Source organism: Tiliqua scincoides, chromosome 3, assembly GCF_035046505.1.
Source record: "Tiliqua scincoides isolate rTilSci1 chromosome 3, rTilSci1.hap2, whole genome shotgun sequence".
Classification (NCBI taxonomy): domain Eukaryota; kingdom Metazoa; phylum Chordata; class Lepidosauria; order Squamata; family Scincidae; genus Tiliqua; species Tiliqua scincoides.
This window is the reverse complement of record NC_089823.1, coordinates 157,164,710-157,185,167: the sequence shown is the minus strand read 5'-3', so window position 1 is coordinate 157,185,167 and position 20,458 is coordinate 157,164,710. Positions and strand designations below refer to the sequence as shown.

The window sequence follows — 20,458 nt, the reverse complement described above, 5'->3', positions numbered from 1 at the left end:
CTCAGCACAAGTTTTCTGCCATTGTCTTTCTAGATGTTGGCCCTGCTGCTTATCTCTGCAGCTTCTTGGTAAACCAAGGTGCCTTTCTTACTCTGCAGCTGGGCAGAGGCTGCTCAAGAGCGATCTGATCTAGAGCCCTGGTCATCTTCCCATTTCAACCAGGATACTGGGTGAGTCACTGACTTTGGCACTGCAAACATTCCCCAGAACTTTCAGGAATCCATCTGGATCCATCAACTGCTGGGGGTGAACCATACAATGATGACCCCCACACACACACACCTGTGGAGGCAAAAATCTAAATCAAAGGCCTAAATCACACCAGAAAGAGATCTGTCAATGACAAAGGAGTGATCCTAATCTCCTTCACATTCACCATGTGCTGGGGCAGATATCCTCCGAAACAGAATGGTTGCCATCATGGCCATGAAGTCCTGAGCTGGAGGAAGGACCAGAAAGAGAAACAGTCTGTCTATGATTGACCCTCATTCTCCTGACATGGCCTGCCCAACATCCACTGCTGTATCTTCCATGGCCCAACATTCTGTGGGGGCTGCCCTCCTCTCCTCTAGACTGCCTTGGGTTGTAAAACGCATATCCTTTCAACAGAGCCCACCTTCGAACAACACAAGTCTGGAATCCTCACACATTTCAACACAACTTTAATTGCCATTCCTTACTTCACTGTCAACTCCTTTCCTTAAAAACTCTTCCTACATTTTTATATCAACCTGTGCAAACCACTCTTATCCCTCTCTCACAGAGGCTTGGGTTACCACATGCCCCTTGCCCCTTCTCACAGAGGCTGAAGTAACCATATACCCCTTGCCCCCTCTCACAGAAGCTGTCACCACACACACTTTGGGTCCCTCTCACCAAGGCCAAAGTTAAACACTCTTCGATCCCTCTCACAAACTAAACTCCCACACTTACCACATCTCCATCACCATCCTCTTTCAGTCCCTTAACAACATACAACAAACAATCGTCTCTATGGCTTAAGGAAAGCCGCCCATGTTTCAGCACAGACATCACCGACACACTTGTAACGTAGTAACAGCCCTCAACATTTTCCCCTATGCCACTCTATAAGTGGGAAATACAATTTTCATCTATTTTTCATGACCAATACAAAATACTTCATGTATTATGCAATAAATCGGTTTTACCAATATAAGTTTACTACTTTTCTCTGTATGTGTATAAGCCATTCCCTTTTTAAAAAGTGATTTAAATAAGCTAAATAGTTAGAGGCCAGATTTAAAACACAAACACACTCATACGCCCCTAACTGGAATTTATCCTTTAAAATCTAACTGCAGAAATGGCCCAGTATAACTCCCAAATATTTTATTCTTAGTATTGTACTGGTAATACCTAGATATTAATTCAATCAATGAGCTGCTGCCAACTTTAATTCCACCACTGAGCAAACTCAACAGCATTCGAGTACCAAATAATGCATGGAGCTAGAAAGAACTATTCCCATATATGAAATATACCTTATTTTGCTCCCTTTTCAGTGGATCTTGCCTCTAAATAAAGACAAAAGTATCAGGACTTTTAAAGTCATCTATCACCCTAAAAAATTCTCACACTTCAGCAAGCCATCAAAATATTTTATATTAGCACAGCAGATGTATTATCCAGCAATCTGGTTGGATTTATTCTGAAATGCAGCATATGGGGGGGGAACACACATATGGAACATAATGGTTTCAAACATTCAGCCAACAGTGAGCAAAGTACAGTCGAGAAGTTAAAATGCAGGCATAGAGCTATTGCCGTTCTGTGTGCAATGTTAACATTCTGACTCTGGAGTATAACAAGATTAACCGGCGTAATTTAATCATAATTATAATTCTACGCTTAAACTATGGTACATTATACATAGATCTAAGGAAAGATAATGCCCTAATTGCATACACACTTCAAGGAAAGAGCCACAAGAGAAAAAGAGAAGTTTTAGTCAGTATTACCAACCTAAAATAGAACATTAAAAAAGTTATTCAAAGAGGCTATTTCTCTTTTATCAGGAAGAAAAAAGTTACTGGAATTCAGAGAGCCAGAAAGTAATTTTAGTTAATTCAACAAATCAAAGATAAGGGTACAATGTTCATCATATTCAAGGAGGCAGCACTGGGGGTTTTCCAACAAGTTCTAGTGAAACACTTGCACTCTGTTGGATACCGAAAAGCTGTATTTATAAAGTAATTATCTTTCAGTAATGCCTCCTTTTTTAGCAATTCTGCACTGAATACATCTGGAACTGCAGCTGGAGGCTGAGGAAAATAAAAAGAACTACTTTAGGTATACCCAAGGCCTTGGGCATTTCAAGAGCGGTTTTGACTTGTTCTCTTGTAAACAGCAGACTGAAACTGCATCCTTCATTTGCTTTTAATTTAAGAAACTTGAGGGGAAAAAGTAACATAGCAAGATGCCTACCATTTGCCTTGCCACTAATGTCCCAGCCATGGCTTCCCTTAGCATTACTTTAAATTCCATGCTTGGTGGTAGCTCAGGAGAGATATTACCTGTAGGTGCTTGCAGAGCTGCTGTGAGGAGTTAGTGGCTAGGTCATCTGGTGCAACCTGGGTCAAGGCAGGCAGGTTTCTCCCTCCTCCTGTCTCACTCCTCCTTATCCCAGCTACTCCAGGTTGGCTCCCTCACTGAATTCCTCATACAGGGGCACAAGGTGTGGTCTGGAGGTTGAGCTGTCACCTTGCCTGAGAAAGTTAAGCAGGATTTGCTGCCTTGGATAGGAGGCTGAAGGGAGACGGGCATCCCAATCCTATCACTAGCAGCACCGCCATTCAGTGGTGCCAAAATGGCTACCACTGTATCCGGTGGGACCACTGGAAATCTCCTCAGGGGAAGTAGGCTTTTGTCCCCTTCCCCTGAGGAAAACCCCAGGCCCTGCAATAGGGCTTCTCAAGTCTGCACTGGCTATTTTGCTGGCATAGACGAGAACCTTTGTGTCTGGTTTTTTAGCCCAAAAATAGGATCTTGTGAAGCATTCCACCAGTCCTTCCCCCCTGGGCCAGTCACTCCCCCTACCCTGGAATGCCTCCTCCTGACCCAAAGGCCCTTGCTGCCACCCAGAGCTCTTACTTAGCTCTGGGCAGTGTCTATCCGGTGCTGTGCCCAGCACCATATGGCACTGGGCCAGTCCTCCCTCCTCACAGGGTACCATTTATGTGTTTTGTGGCATGTTGACAATACCCAGGGCTGGTGCTGGAGGGCCATAGGATTGGGCTCTGAAGCTGCTGACGGATCTCTGCAGAGGAGTGTGAAGGAAGGCGGAGGCGTCAGCTGGCAAGAAACAGATATCTTGAAAATCAGTCTGAGGCTTGATTTGCAGCTGCCTGTGGAAGCTTGGAAGCAGAAGAGCTGGCAAAGCTAGGACAGCTGCACTTTGAAGGAAAACATCTGGATAAATGGAAAGGTCTATGACTCTTTTTCATGGAACAATATTTCTAAAACACCAATTGAAAAAAAATTAGGTTTGGGTTTATGCTCAGCCTTTCTTTGTAAATGGCTTTGAATCTATGAGAAAGGTAGTATATAAATATAATGATAAAACTGTTCTTCATCCAGTTGTTTTAAAAAAGAAAAAAAAAGCAGAACAGACTGTGCATGCACGTCATCAACAGACCCACTCCTTCTGTAAACTGTCTTGATAACATCTTGCCAATCAACACTTGAGAGGCTTGCAACGACATTTTAAGTGACAATAATGGTTGTATCTGGTTAAAAAAAAAGTAGCCAAAATGGAGAAAATACTGGATTGCCACAATCCAACAACAATGTCATATAAACCCCCAACAAAAAACAGATTTAATGAATAATGTCCATTCTAGCCTCAGTGACCAATGTGAAAGCAACCCAGTTTCAAATTAGTCAAGCACAGCACTAAACCGATTACACCCAGATTCACCATTAACAGTCTTAGGATGCTACCTTGTATCCAGTGCAAGGTAGGGGCTGGCTGGAGTGCATCTTGGAGTAAGGGGATATTTACCCCATGTCACATGCCAGCCAGGGCCCGTAAGAGGAGGGTAAAAGGGGTAATTTGTATCTGGGCCCAGAGACAAAAAGGGGGCCAAGGAGCCAAAGGATGGGCCCCAGAAATCTCCTGGGATCTTACAATTTCCTATCTCACCTGGACTTGCTGCCCATGTGGGATACTGGGGACACTACCATTGGCACACGGCAGTGGCTGCTGCCACAAGCCATATACACTAGGGCCAGAAATGCATACATGACACTCAGCACTTTGTGAACTTTTTGCTGAAAAGCAGTATATAAATACTGTTAATAACTACAACAACAACAGTGTCAATTCTGGGAAAAACTAGCTTGCTTCAGTGGCTCTTTGGCTTGTATATCTGCTAGCCAGGAAGGAGTGTATAGGTGCTCAGGAACACAGCTGTGGGATTATAACTGCTGCAGAAGTAAGTTTTGACGTACACAGCAGATTGGCCTTAAGAGCTGCGGGGACGGATTAGAAACACTTTTGCAGGGCCCCCTCTAATTTTCCAGGGCCCGCTCTACTAATTTTTTTTTTAACGTTTAGCTTGAATGGAGGCAGACCTAGAAAAAAAAATACTGTTACTTCTGTGCAAGATTAGGACTCCTGTACCTTTAGTGGTTGTGCAGAATAGGAGCCTGGGAGGCCAGCTGGAGGGAGGAGGGAGCGTGCACTCAGCCCACAGGGCTCCCTGACTCTTGCTTGTCACTGCCCCATCCACAGCAGCCTGCTCCGGACCAAGATGGGGGAAAGGATGGTGCCGGGAACTGCAAGGGCAGGAGAAAAGTGAGGTGCGCATGCTTCTGCCTGCATGGCACCATTTTCAGGTCAACTGGGAGCAGCGGTGGGTAGAAGCTGCTTCCCAAGTGACCCAATTTCAGGCCAACTGGAAGCAGCAGTGTGCAGGAGCTGCTTCTGAAGTGATCCTTTTGGGCCAATTGTAAGCAGTGGTAGAAGTAGCAGTGGGCGGAAGGGCAGTGCGGGGTCCCCAACATGTGCGGGTCCCAATTCAGTGAAATTTCCCCAACTGCCTAAAAGCCAGTCCTACACACAGGACACTTTCCATTCTGCTGAGAGCCTAAATATGATGGTGGTCATTTTCTGCAAGATTTCCTACATTTAAAATATTTTAGAGAGACTTTGGAGTGTGTTTGGTTTTCCAAATTACTGTTTCTAGCTGCCAGTGCCACATTGGTGGGTAGACCTGGACTCCAAAGACTTTTCCAGCTGTCTCCCCCCTCCCCCCACCCTGTTTCACCCTCCCCACCCCCATTCTACTTACCCTGTCACCACCCTGTCTTGTATTCATCTTCTAGGCTGGTAGAACCCAAGCCTGGTAGAATTCTATAAATTATTGAATTTAACCATTAAGAGACATATACAGGAAGCCCAGTCCAAAGTAATTTCCTTGGCACTGATGCAGCCATGCCAATGGTGTGTGCACTGCATCCTGCAGTGGAATTTTGAGTCCCTGAAGCCTCCTTGTAGTAAGAGAACATTTGTTCCTTTGCCCCAGGGCAAGACTCTGCTGCCCTGATGGGTCTGACCGAACCTGCACCAGCTGTTTTGCTGGCACACGTCTGAGAGGACCCAGGCAAGTGGATCGTGGCCAGGAAGGGGGATAGGATATTGGTACAGCTGCTGCCATTGATAAAAGTCCCTTCCTGCCTTTGGCACTCCCCCATTCCCACTCTGATCCCTGGCCTGTTATGCTCCCTCAGCCTCATGGGTGCTGGGGCTTCCATGGTAGCCATTTTCACTAAGCCACCACCACTTACTGCTTGTGGCAGTGGCCAAGCTGTAAGGTATGGTGCTTCAACTTTTTGCTACAGCTGTAAAGCTTGCTGCACCACTGGAATGCACATTCTGGTGACATAGCAGCAACTGTTACCCTGCACATGCCTGATCTCGTCTGATCTTGGAAGCTAAGCAGGGTCAGGCCTGGTTAGTACTTGGATGGGAGACCGTTTGGGAATACCGGGTGCTGTAGGCTTATACCATAGTCTTTTGAGACTGAAGGTTGCCAACCAGCAGCCCAACAGGATTGGGCTGGCATTCAGAGAAGGAAACATTGTTTTTGAGAAATATAATTCTGCCCAATAAACTAGAAAAATAAACAATCTAAATAAGCACATGGCATTCTGAGATCAAAAAGCTCTTTACTTGTTCCTCTTGTGTAGCCTTAGCTAGAGGTGTTGGTGAATAACAACTCTGTGATCTCTGAAATGACACAAACTCAAAATAAATTACTTTTTCAGAAATATTTGAAACAGTCTACAGATTTTAAGATCCCTGTAACAGGCAATGTTTTCTTTTAAATTCAAGTGTCATTCAACCACGCTAACCTTGATCTAATCTAAGCATTCCTGCCCATAGTGCTTGAAAAGCCAGATTCAATAGGACCTTTGAGCCTCAGTAGAATAGGTCAGTTCAACTCTAATAGACACATCAGGTCAGGCAGGGGTAAAAAGGAATAGATAAATCCAAGTTATTACTGAGAGAGTAAAGTTCTTTCAACAGCATCTCTCAGCCTTCAGACAGAAAGAGGTTAACATTAAAAATAAATTATAGCAACATCTTCCTTCATCAGTAGGTTCTTCTCTATCTCTCTCACTCACTCATACACAACTCTGTGCATAGCTTAAATGTAGCTTTCTGAAGTGCTTACAAATTTGAATGAAAATGAGAGGGAGTGAGATGTCAGTAGTAGAGAAGAGTCACTTCAGAATTCAGAGAAACAAGTTTCAAGGGTGTGTGAAAAAGCACCGTCAGAGAAATTCAGTAAGCAAAAGTTACACTTACAGCTTCTTAAAACTACAGTTACCATCACTCATTGAAAGGTATAGCATCAAAATTTCCAGTTGGTGTGTATTCACAATAGTACTGAATTACACATGCTGTCAGGGATAAAACTAAGATTGGATCATTGGAAGCCCTAAATTTTACCAAGGTTGTTTCGAGAAAAGAAATAAATGTGCTACGTTGAAAATATGGTGTAGTGTTGCTGTCTGTCTGTCTGTCTGTCTGTCTATGAGATTTATACCCTGCCTTTCCACCCTGCTTTAGGGCCCTCAAGGCAGCTCCATGTTCTGGAAAGTTCTCAAGCTTTCCAGCACCACAGTCCACCTCATCTTCCATGGTGGGTTGCGATGCTTAAAGAATGACTTACCTGGTGGTTCCAGAGGCCTCTTCCAGGTTGCGCCAGGCCAGTGGCCTCTATGAGCCACAGAATGGCTCTAATAAGCATTCAAAAACTAAAAAGCATTCTGGTCAAACTGGAAATTACCTCAAAAAACTGTAAGTAGCTTTTGGATGCTTCTGTGAGCCATTCTGAGGCCCACAGAGGATAATAGAGTGGGTCACCAACCTGGCACGACCTGAAACAGATCTCTGAGTGCACCCAGTAAGTCATTCCAACCAGCAGTGTTACTGGACTGGCACCCCCCCTTCCAGAATGCCTCCAGTTCAGAGTCAAACACTCATAGGGGTGGGCAGAAGAGCCCAGCTTGCAACCCACCACAGATGGGGTTACAACCACCAGTGGGCTGTGGCCCACACTTTGGGAAACCCTGCTGTAGTGGTTTCGGAGTTTGACTTAGAGTTCTGGAAGAGCCAGGTTCAAATTCCCACTCAACCATGCAGCTTCCTGGCTGACCTTGGGCCAGTCACTATCTCTCAGTAGAGGTGTGATTTTTCATTGATAATTAAATAAAAATACATAACACTGCTTTCTGCACTTCTCATTTTTGCAAACAAACAAAACTAAAATCTGCAAAAAAAACCCAAAACATTTTCTAACACCTAATTGACTGGGTAATGATTATGGCTTCATCTGCTGACACTATACTACCTACATCACCTACCTAGTACACTTTTAAAGCCATTATATTTTATTATTATAATTTATAAAAATGTGCCCTTGGAATAAAAACACAACACTGCTTTCTGAACTTTTTTCTTGGGGAAAATGAAATCTGATAAAAAACAAAAATGGTTAAGAACACCTTAACTACTCCACTGGGTTGTTGTGAGGGCAGAAGTGGGAAAAGAACCATGTACACTGTCCTGAGCTCTTTGGAGGAAAGGTGGTTTATAAATATATTTGTTTTTATTTATACAATTTTTAATATGTTTTTCTCCCTGAAAGGCACTCAAAGTAGCTAACAACCAATTAACAGCCCAATTCTATCCTATGTGGGGCCACCGGTTACAGCAGCACCAAAATGGTGACCGCTGTATCCAGTAGTACTGTGGAGACCACCAGGGGTCTCCTGGGGGGAAGGGGATTTTTGCCCCCTTCTTTCAAGGAAAGCCTCAGGTCACACAATAGGGCTTCTCAGATTTGCGCTGGCTATTTTGCTGGCACAGACAAGAGATCCTCCATGTGGGTTTTTCAGCCCGACATGAAGGATAGGATTCTGCTGGTCCCACCTGGGCTGTTTTCTACTCTGCTTTGCCCTCCCACCACCCCAAAAATCTGCACTGCCACCCGGTGGGGCGATGTTCCATTGGGCACCCCTGCAGCATCCTCCATCTGAATGTGTATGACATTGATACATGTTTGACAGCATGTTTATGACACCCAGAGCTGGTGCTGTAGCTAGTGCTGGTGCAAGAGCACTATATGATTGGGCCCTAAAATACATCAAAGATTAAACAGAAAAATTATAAAGTGAACACAAAACTGTAAAATACACATTAGCCAACCAGCAGCATAAAAAACCAGCGATCATAAAAAAATACTAAATTACTAAACTACATACTAAAAAGTGTAAGCCAATGTGAAAACAAACCAAAAAGAAGTACATATGATACCCAGGGCACAATCCTAACCAGGTCTACTTAGAAGTAAGTTCTATTTTGTTCAATGGGGTTTACTCTCAGGAAAGTGTGGTTACCATTGCAGCTATAATAAAAATACATTCCGTGAAGGATGCTCTAAAATTTACATTGGATAGTAAGTGTGTGTGCCTCTTATTCTATCCCACACTTGCACTCTCTGCCATTCCCATCCACACATCCCAGGCAACTTCTTCCAATCATGCCCTACAATTACCTCATTCACTTTCCACACAGGCACACAGCTCCAGTCTACTTTGCTTCTCTTCCTATGCAAAATTGTTGCATGCCAGTTCTTCAAAGCAACTTCCCATGTACTTGATGGCTTCAGCTAAAGGTTTGTATGCTTATTTATGCAAGTTTATTGTATCATGTAATGTGCCTTAAATGCACATTAATAAATGCATTGTTTAGAAAGCGTAAATCGGACAGTTTTTATATTTTCTAAGATATGCAAATTCATAACATTGTTTTGTATGAACAAGAAGATATTTTTCAGGGCTTTTTGCTGGTAGGGAGAAATTACAGTATGATTTATTTTTAGATCATGAGAAATGAACCATAGAAACATAAAATTGCTCAGAGACTATAAAGGAGAGATGTTGCCAAATTAGAGTTTTGTTATACAATGAAGTTGTCATTCTTCCCAGTGTGAGAAATGTCACCTTTATTCTACTCCACAACTATACCTCACAAATACCATTCTCATCTTGCACTTACCAATGGAGGAAGAAGGGATTCTTGGCAACACGCTCTTATCCCTCCCCGAGCACTATCAGGCCAGGAACGCCCAGGTGCCATAAAAGAGGTCCACACTGCCTCCCAACTTGACAGTGTGGGATCACAGGGCAGATGCAGGCTACAAACTCAGCGAGGCTCAAAGTCTCAGCACTTGCACATGAGGCCAGCCACCTTGGTTGGTGTGCCATGATGACAATGCCACCTGGGACAGCAGCAGTCTCGACTGCTGCCTGGTGGGAGGCAGGGGCAGGAAGATGCCATCTTTGACAGGGAGGGTGCTGGCAAGCCCTTCCAGGGGAAGGGGGCCCACTGACCTGCCAATGACCACACCTAGTGTGGGGGAGGCAGGCAGGGGAGGAGCTCCCATTAACCCCAGGGCCATAAAACACCCTTGCCCATGATAAGAGGACATGATAAGAGGACATAAGAGGATAAGGGCCCATGATAAGAAGATAGTGTGAGGCTGAGGGGAAAATAGGTGCATAGATGCCCTCCCCAATGAGCCATCCCTCAGGAGCTGGCTAGGCAGAGGAGAGTATAAGTGTTAACCTTCTCCTACCTAGCTGATTACTCTGAGGTCTTGGGGTGGTCCTGGGCTCCTCACTGGTGCTGTTACCAGGCAACTTTAGCCTGGGTAACCCCCACTCCATTAGGGTGGACAGCTAACCTCTTACTTTTAAACCCAGCGACCCTCCCTCCATGGGCAAGCAAGATGGACAACATTTTTTAAAAAAAGAATCTAAAATGGTACAATCAAATGTTGTGCTGCAATTCCAAGGAACCTTCAAAACTCTAGTGTCACATGGATACTAGCGACTTAACTATTAATATGACTACAAACAATAATACATATATGGTACGAGGGTCGCCCAGAAAATAATGCACTACATTTTTTTTCTTCAACAATTATTTATTGAACACAATGAAACTTACACACAAGAAAGAATGATGTTTCTTCTACACTCCCTATTTTTCCATGTAATCTCCATCCAGTTCTATGGCCTTCCTCCAGCAAGACACAAGGGCATGTATGCCCTGTTGGTACCACTCCTTGTTCTGGTCACGAAGCCATTTCTGCACTGTGCGAATCACCTCTTCGTCATCCTCAGAATGTCTTCCGCGAATGGCATCCTTTAATGGCCCAAACAAGTGGAAGTCTGAGGGAGCTAGGTCAGGGCTGTAGGGTGGATGGGGTAACATAGTCCAACCCTGTTTAGTGATGTGTTCCGAAGTCCTCAAACTTGTGTGAGGCCGAGCGTTATCATGTTGAATCAAACATTCACCTGGGTTGTTATGGCGCTGAAGTCGCTGGAAGCGCTTCTTGAGTTTGGTTAATGTCTTCACATAAGCTTCAGAATTAATGGTGCTGCCTCTTGGCATCACATCAATGAGTATGACGCCCTCACACTCCCAAAACACAGTGATCATGACCTTACCGGCGGAAGCAGTTGCTTTGAATTTTTTCTTCTGTGGAGATTGAGGATGATGCCATTCCATCGACTGTCGTTTTGTTTCGGGCTCAAAATGGTGAACCCAGGTTTCATCACCTGTCACAATCCTGGACAAGAACGCTTCCCCCTCATCTTCAAAACGTTTCAGCAACTCAGAAGAAATGTTTTTTCTGAGAGATTTGTGGTCCACCGTAAGACAGTGCGGAACCCATCGTGCACACACTTTTGAGTAATCAAGAGCACGGATGATTGCATCCACACTTCCTTTGCTGATTGACAGCTTCAGCGCCAACTGCCTAGTCGTTATGCGTCGGTCCTTGTGAATGAGCACATCAGCAAGCTGCGTCTTGTCAGGTGTGACAGCCGTGGATGGCCGCCCCGAACGCTGCAAATCTTGGAGCTCTGCCGAACCGCCTTCTAATGGCCTCACCCTCTGTGCCCAGCGACTAACCATACTTCTGTCGACTGCAGATTCTCCATAAACTGTACACAAACGTTTGTGAATGTTCCCAACAGTTTCTTTCTCCGCAGTGAGAAATTCAATGTCGACACGCTGCTTGTAACGTGCATCACTTACAGACGCCATTTCGAAACACTGCTGCAGCTATGCTATCTGTCTGAAGAAACCAAAAATTTGTGTGCACATTCCTGAAAATTCAAATAATGTATATCTAAAGTTTCGCATTCGTACCATTACTGTAGGCTGAGAAAAAAAATGTGGCGCATTACTTTCTGGGCGACCCTCATAGAAGTCTCAAAAATTACAAATAAGCTCTAGTCTAATAAGGAGTTCAGGCCACCCCCACAGCAGTCAGTCTAGCCTGCTCTTTTGAAGGTAAACAACTCTGAACTCCAGGAATGACAGGTAAAACACTACATCACACGGGCATTCATTTGACTTTCAAAACAGACGCAGGACACTTTAGATTGGGGCCATGACACTGAGGGAGGTTGGTAACGGGACTTTTGCACAATGTAATTTTTTTTTTGGGGGGGGGGGGTGGCTGCTGTTAGTATAGACAGGAAAGTATACAGGCATACATGTGAATCCTACTTCTTCACTGCAAAGCGATGGGATGGAAGAAAGGACTGCAGAGAAGAAGCCAGAGAAACACTTTGCTCACTTTATCAGACACACTACTGGAAGTTCCAAGCAGAAGAAAGGCAGCTGTGGTGAAAAAAGGTGGGAGATGGGTTAAGCCTACTCCTTGCCGTTTTTCTACTGCAAATTTCCCCTTTGTCTCTTATCGCTTTCCAGTAGGCAAGTGGTACATAGAGTTCCCACACCTATTTTTGCTGTGCAAGAGAAGTTGTTTCTGTGGGCAGGTTCAGAAGTTATTGGGAAAGCATGTACTCATGAAGGTACAAATGTCCAGCTCAACATCTGCCGATCAAGGCAAGGATTAGCTTCCCAATGTATAAACCCAGAATAAAACAGAAAAAGTAACTTGAGGGTGCAATCCCATACTTCAGAAACACTAGTCTGAATGGTATAGGATACGGTGCACACCTCTGGATACCAGTGTAACAACAGCTATACCAACATAAGGACAGCTGCACCATCATCTCATCCCACTGCAGACAGATGTGCCATGGGCACCGGTGCGACACCACACTGAGGTACACTGGTTCAATTACAAATGGTAGAAAGTGTTCACTGATTCTGCATAGGTTTCCTACCCCTGCTTGGCTCACCCTGACAGCATATCTCTGGCCATTGGGGAAAGGAAGGCTATGTAGGCACAATGATGGGATCATTACACATCAGATGAGTGTTGGGATGATATCAGGCTGATGTCAATCTGACACTGAGCTGACATCAGGCTGCCCCACCATGATTGGTGAGCTGTGTCATAGTTTCCATGGTTCCTGCCAGTGTCAACATAGAGTTGCCTGGGCTCCTGTTTCCCCCTTCTTCTCTTGTGCTGGCTGAGATTAAGTTCAAACTGATGTAGCAGTGAAATTGGCACAACTTCAGCGTTGGTTTGCACTGAAAGTATCCCTAACAGGTGAGCCAAAGGTTAGGAGGTTTTAATTAAGTACTTTGCATCCCATAAGAACATGAATAAAAGTGCTTAACTTAGGGCCCAATCCTATCCAACTTTCCAGTGCCGATGCAACTGCAGTGCAGCCCTGGGGTAAGAGAACAAACATTCCCTTTCCTTGGGGGGGCCTCCATGTTTCCCCCTCCCACAGGATGCAGCATATACCCTGTTGGCACTGCTGCATCAGCACTACGAAGTTGGATAGGATTGGAAACTGAAAGGACTACTAGGAACCTTACAACTGCAAGAGCTAGCTGATTTCATGAAGACCATGAAGATCTAACATCAATAAAGATTCTCATCTCGAATGCTTCTAATACGATCAAAAGTAGTAGAGAAAAATCAATGTGTGATTAGCAATGTGCACCACCATCTCGGACTACAAGTTACTGTTTAAATAAACTGAAATGTAACTGAGAATTTTTGGTGCAGGGGAGATATTTCTTCTCATTAATATCACGTGACTTACACAACATTCCCCTATTTTCAGGGAGAAAAAAAGATGCTGTGCAATTTTTTTTTAGCATCCTATACTACAGTACCTTGAGAAAAAAATAATTCTGGTCAATAAACAAAGTACCATATTGTAGATGCAAACAGCAAACAGAAAATAATTAATGTAGTTATCCAAAAGATGAGCCAGCATCTTCTTCCCACATAAAACAGAAAGGATAATGCAGCTGAACTAGTTTCTCACTAGGCCCATGATCTTCTGATAGGCACACTAGAGAGAGAGAGAGAGCCAGTACGGTGCAGATTACAACTTGAGGCACTCAGGTTTACCACCCAATCATGAAGTTTGTTGGGCCAGTTGTTCTGTCTCAGCCTAACCTATCTCACAGGGCTGATTAAAGGATAAAATAGGAGGGTGGATGGGAAGAGGCACACATCCCCCCCCCCCCAGGATATAAATGTAGTTAATAAGTTAAGCAACATAAACTCTTCCAAAATGAAAGCAAAATAGTTGCATACATTTATCCGGATTTGGTTGTAAGCCTACAGTCTATGTCAGTACACAGATGGAATTATGTAAATTCTACACATGCCATCATTTAATAAACTCAAGCAGAGTACAAGGATATTCTCAGAAGGTAAGCAGAGCAAATACGGCAATTATTTCTACAGGATGATGAAGGGCTAAGTACTTTTCATCTCTTCTGTTGCCTTTACTTCATCCGATAACATGATTTAAGCACTACAGTTGATGAAGTGTTCAGGCAGTAACCCTTTCTACCAGACAGCACCATGCCAGAAAATATCATGAAGTGCTCACGTCAGTGTCTTCCACTGAGTCATAGGAAACATCTACGTCAGGAAGAAAACTGAGAGTTTAGCCACTGTGAATGGCCATCAGGGAGTTAAAGTGGGGTATAAATTTGTAAGTAAATAAATAAATAAATAATATAGAAATCTGCTGTCATTAAGGAATTCCGGGATACTAGGACTTGCTTCATAGCTTATATCACTAGAATGGTTGCCATGACAAAACTGCTTCTTCTTAACGGTCTTCTATGTCACCAAGGTAACAAATGAAAAATTCATTTCACATGATTGTTCCAGATTACATGGCTGTTTCCCTGACAGTGCACACATGAAAACAGCCACAGTACAAGTTTAATAAGAACAAGGAATATCTCTCAACAGTATTCAATCTGACCAACAAAGAAAGATGTGAAGGGTCAAATGCCATGCTTTAAATGGTCACCTGACAGGGGCAGAGGGAAAAACAGCACTGGGAGAAGGGAGAGGGTGTGGGAGTAGAAGGAATGAGCTTGGAGAAAGACTAACTAAATGGACTGACTGGTGGACTGAATTAACAGAGACTACTGGAAGACTACTAACAGGACTGCTGGAGACCGGTGTGTGGCTGCCATGCCCAGGAGCTGCTGGAAACCAAGGTGTTGTTGCAGCGGCTGGAGAAGCTGCTGGTGGGAGAGGGAAGGAAGGAGGAACTCTACAGGTAGAACAGGCGAGCTGCCCTGGTTGTGGGGTCCAGCAGTACTGTCTGAAGGATTAGGGTTCTTTTGAGTGAAGAGGGGAACTAATTGGCTCAAAGTATGCATAAGTTCTCTAGACCAAGTTTGGAAAGGAAATTTGGCAAAACAAGGCTTCAGAAAACCCTTTGGAGGAGACCAGAGTGCAGCTCTGTTCCCCTTTGGAGGGTCCAGGTGGGGCCTAAGCCTGACTCAGTGTGGGTCCAAGGGACCCACGTGAGCTAGGTTCACAGATACAGGATCTGTGATACAGAGGCCCCACCTGTATTTAGCTGTCATGGCCAAAAACAGTTAATAAATTCATTTCCCAGTCATTGGTCTAATCTGATCTACAGTTAAACATGTTGTAATCACAATACCCTGTAGCAATGAATTAGTTACACACTGTAGGAAGCATTTTCTTTTGTTTTTCCTGAAACTATCATCAATTATCTTCATTGTGTGACCATGAACTCCAGTGTTATGTGACAAGGTGAATAAATTATATACTTTATTCTTCCCACTGGTGACCAACACCTCAAGCTCTAGACAATTTTAGTTGCTTTTTTCTGTACCTACAATATCCTTCCTTAGATTGAGCAATGAGAACAATGCAAACTATTTGAAATCAGGTTTCTAACACACAATAGCACTATGACACTTGCATTAATTATTTTAAGTCCCTTTCCTAACAATTCCCTAACAACTCAAGCTATTATGCATTATGTTGTACATGAGCAGTTTGGCTATGCACTTGCATGTGTTTCTGTATACATGTAGTCACTTTAAAAGTGAACCTGGTGTCAGTATATGGTACAGAGTGTATTTACTGCTGTTACGCTTTGAACATAATGTGTGAATGTATGCCTCATATATTAACTACCTGTGTGCACTGTACATAGATACATTGTACTGTAAGCCCCATAAGCCACTGTTTGGCTTTTTTTAACAGCCACAACCCCAGGATCTATTTTCTTGACAGATATGGTCAATTAAAATCATATCGGTGTGTATGTGAATTGATATTTTGTTCCTGTACATCACTTTGCACTTACACTGAATCTCGTTTGCCTATATTCCAAAAGGAAATTATTTTGCAGTCATTAATGCTGATGAGCACGTTTACAGTGGTGGTTTTCATAAACATTTTGGAAACACAGAGGGAATACACACTGAAAACCAATTTCTCTCATCTTGATGCTTGCATTATCATTCTGGACATCTTTAGTAAAAGTTATGCCTTTTCTCAATTGAGCTCTTAGTTGATGTGATCTCATGAAGTTTTGACCATAATGACAAATAATTATAGCTAAAAATGTAACACTGTTCACTAGAGCACCAAATGTGAAATGTAAAGTAAGTAATAAACTTGCCTCCTGAACGTTAAAACAAAATTAAAGGAAGCTGCTCTTGGACAAACAATTTATACTTCCATACGGATTCAGTGAACCAGAATCAGAAAAGTGTCACTCTGGCTCCTCTCTAAAACAACAGGGAAAGCATTCATTAGCTGAACTTGCTGTTAGAATGATGCACTTCATTAAGTACATGGCTGTCTTCGTTGACACAGGAAGCTGTTGTTAATTCTACTGACTTCACTCCAGCCTTCCTTTCACTGGATATGGAAATGAAAGAAATGTCTAAATAATAGAAAACACACATCTTGCAGCAAAAGGAATAGTTGTACCCTAGTGAAAATGGGAAAAAGTCACCTCTCATTGACCATTCAAATCTGTGAGCTTCTTTTGTCCAGAGTAGACCTATTCTTCCTAACCCTATCCACTTTCTTCATCTGAATGTAATCCTTTCTACTACTCAAAGGCCTAATCCCTATAAGTATTTTTATTTATTCATTTTATTTGAAAAATTTATATTCCACCTTTCCCATGCTGAAGCAAATGCCCAAAGCAGCTTACAGAACTCCACAATGAATGTACAATGCATCAAAACAATAAGGGGAGGGGGAAAAAACCACATAACAAGCCATCTGAACAATTAAACACTAAAACATTTTTTAAAAAGAAAGCACTAAAACAAAGCAAAAGCCAAATAAACATTGTTGAGCCACGAGGGGGGTCAACGACAAATTAGTCCAGGAAAGCAGTCAAGACACAGTGATATTACAGAAGCACAGGTGGCAAACAGCCACCTATCAGTCAAATGCCAGGCGAAACACGTATGTTTTGAGCCCTTGCCGAAAAGCCATGAGGGAAGGAGTAGTTCTTAATTCTCCTGGAAGGGGATTTCATAGTTGTGACACCACTACAGAGAAAGTTTGTCCCTGAGCTGCCACACCTCTAACTTGGGATTCAGCCAGAAGACCAGTTGTAAACGTAAGCAGCATTCCCATGGGGTAAGGGAACTGATATTCCCTTACCTGGGGGAGAGTCTGGTGGCTGCTCTGGCCCTATGGGATACAGCAGTGGCCATTTTGGTGCCACTATATCTTACAGTGCCAGCAGCCCATAGGATTGGGTTGCTCAATTAGCTAACTATATATTACAATCTTGTGCAAATTTCAGATAGAGAACAATTTAAGCACAGTCCCACAATGAAAATGGACCGTAAAATAATTAGATCCAACAAAGCTATTAAGGTTGTTATAATGCAGTCTAAATGATTTATATTAATTAAAGCCCACTGAAGCAATCATAAACTTCAAATAACTATGAAGGCAGAAATCAATAAAGGATATTGCCTTTGACACAAAGACATTATTTATCTTTATAAAATACTATTATAGCATAATCCTATGCATGCTTACTCAAAAGTAAGTTTCACTGTATTCAATGGGGCTTACTCCCATGTAAATGTGTATATGATTGCAGATAATTAGGTCTCTTTTAAACAAAATGGGATGTTCCAAAGTATGCAGATTTAACTTTTCCAGGTGCTTTCCCACAAAATACTCCTTCTAAGCTGAAAGGAGCTATTTATTGTGTGGGTTCTGTGTCTTGTACTAGAATTTCCCACTATCTGCTAAACCATACTTGAATGGGTGGGGCTTCAGGTGCTTTCCTATCTATAGAGAATTCTGCTGTGACAAAGAGGACCGAAATTAGCTTCCTGGTTAGGTCTGGGGTTCGATCTTTGCTAAGGTCTCCAAAGGGTAATCTCACAAATTCAAGGGGGACCTATGGAAGCTCCTGCTTGCTGGATTAAATAGAATAAAGCATGCCTGGCACGGAGTGAACTACCACCTACCCAATTTTCTACCCTTCTTTGTGTGTGCACATTTGTACACCCCAATTATCTCCTCTGCTTTCTTACTGTCTGCCTGACTGCATCTTCAAAACAAATCAGGTGAAGCACACTGGGAGCTAAAGAGGAAATCCTCTCCAGATACTAGCATGCTCCACCCACCCTGTTCTGAAGAAGTGGCCTGGTGACAAGGAAGATGTGTTGGAAGCAAAGCAATCCTGGTTTTGATTATTCTCCTAGTAAGAGAATGATCAAAACAGGATTGCAGTGGTCCCCTGCTGTTTCCTTCTCCATCTCTACCACTGCAATTGCTTGCGGCAGCAGCACTGGAAGAAATTGATCACTGCTGCCTCGATCCTCTTCTCACTCGTTCTCAGTGAGTGAGAAGAGAATTGGTGTACAGGGTGAAGCAAGAGAGTGGGCAGTAGACTAAGGCGGGCCATGGGCTGGCAAGGGGTACAGGACACCACTCATCACTTGTCTGCCTTCCCAGCCTGCTACTCAAACAACTACTTCATCCAGTTACCCAGTCCTGACAAGGCCTGAAACAAAAGAATCAACATCGTGATTTTAGTTCTGTATATGTACAATGAATTCTATCCTTTGGGCAAAGATTTGCAGGTGAGAAGAGACTAGTACAAGCTGAGCAGAATATTATATAATGGTGAATGTATTCCTTGGAACTCCCTCATTATCATGCATTGGTGGAATAGGTAGAACTAGCTCAAGAAAATGATGGCATCTCATGTTAGTACAAGAGGATTTGAAGTTACATCTAAAAATTCACAGAGTTCCAAATCCCAGGTCTGGTATTTGTTCCTAACACATTCACAAGATTACTCCACAAAGGTTAGCAAGCAATGTCCGTACCTGGAAAGTCATTTGCTCATAGAATCTCTGTAGCAAAGTATCGGATGCAAAGATAATTTGACAACCCGAGAGGTAACTGGAGCAAAGACTGCAACTGCACTCACCATATTGAGGAAAGTTTTTAATTGTTCTTAATTCTTTTGTAGTCTGCTTGTTATAATTGCTGCTCAGCACAATTGGCTGAAAAGTGGTATATAAACAAAATAGATGAATGAATTAGGTTTAACCAGATCAGACAAAAATGATACCAACATTTGAGAACATAGGATTTTAAAACATTCCCCATAGGTGAGCATTGAAAGAGTAGAAAAAGTCACTTTTACTTAACTTTTGAATGTGTCCTTTGGGAAGAAGGAAAACTTTCTTGAATCATGTTAAGGGGTAACTAGCCTTTCTCAAGTGAACTAGCAGAATCCTGGTACTCTAAGTATAGGACAGACATTATAATCAGCTAGTTGTTGCAATGAGAGGCATGAGAGGGAGTATTTATTCATTACTAATTAATTGGTAATAAAAAGAGGCTAACACTACAACTGCAAATGTCTCTTCAGGCACAGCAGGACAAATTAAGTCTAGGATGACTTGAGGTTGCATTTGATATTGGGAGGAGAGATTGCGATCATAAAAGCATTGGAATAGCAGTGAGGTACCAAACTATTAAACCAAATGCTCCTACACATTCAACTTCCTAAACCGAATACATATGTTACACAATACATAATTTTAAAGGTATCACGGGACTTCTTATAGTATTTGCTGCAATAACTAGCATGATTACCCTTCTGGAATTTGTTCTTAAATTATGGTTGCTCTTAAGTTCACTCACTCATAAGTTATGCCAGATACTCTACTCAACTGTTGCCACATAGAAAGGTTTCCTGCCCTCCTAATTAACAATTCCACAGGACAATGGATCCTTAATTTTTCAGTTCATAAACATAGTCTTGCTTGATATGGAGCACTAGCTGAGCACTATCTAGTGTTTCCAACAAACATAACAGATGCACACATGAGTAAATCAATAATCCAATATAAAACAATGCATTCCAAAGAATATTAAGAAATTCAGCACCTCTGTTTTCACAGGTGACTGCTCTTTTGGCAAGGCTATTACACCTGAGCTAAGATGACAGGAGATGACAATGCAATTATTTCAAGCAGTGATTTAAGACAAGTAGCTCACTATAAAGCAGAGAGGAAATTCCAGAGTTTGCTACAGCCGGTGTGCTTACCATTCAAGGGTAACTTGTGAGACAAAGTGATTGAGGGGAACATTCAAGCCTAAGTACATCATTACATCAGCTGAGG

At 42.8% G+C, this 20,458-nt stretch overlaps 1 protein-coding gene and 1 pseudogene across 5 annotated transcripts in view; one reads left to right on the top strand and one right to left on the bottom strand.

Moving 5' to 3' along the window:
* PCDH15 (protocadherin related 15) overlaps window positions 1-20,458 on the bottom strand; it is a 455,608-nt gene that overhangs the window by 420,941 nt on the left and 14,209 nt on the right. The window lies entirely within an intron of this gene.
* LOC136646712 (5S ribosomal RNA) lies at window positions 5,904-6,023 on the top strand (annotated as a pseudogene).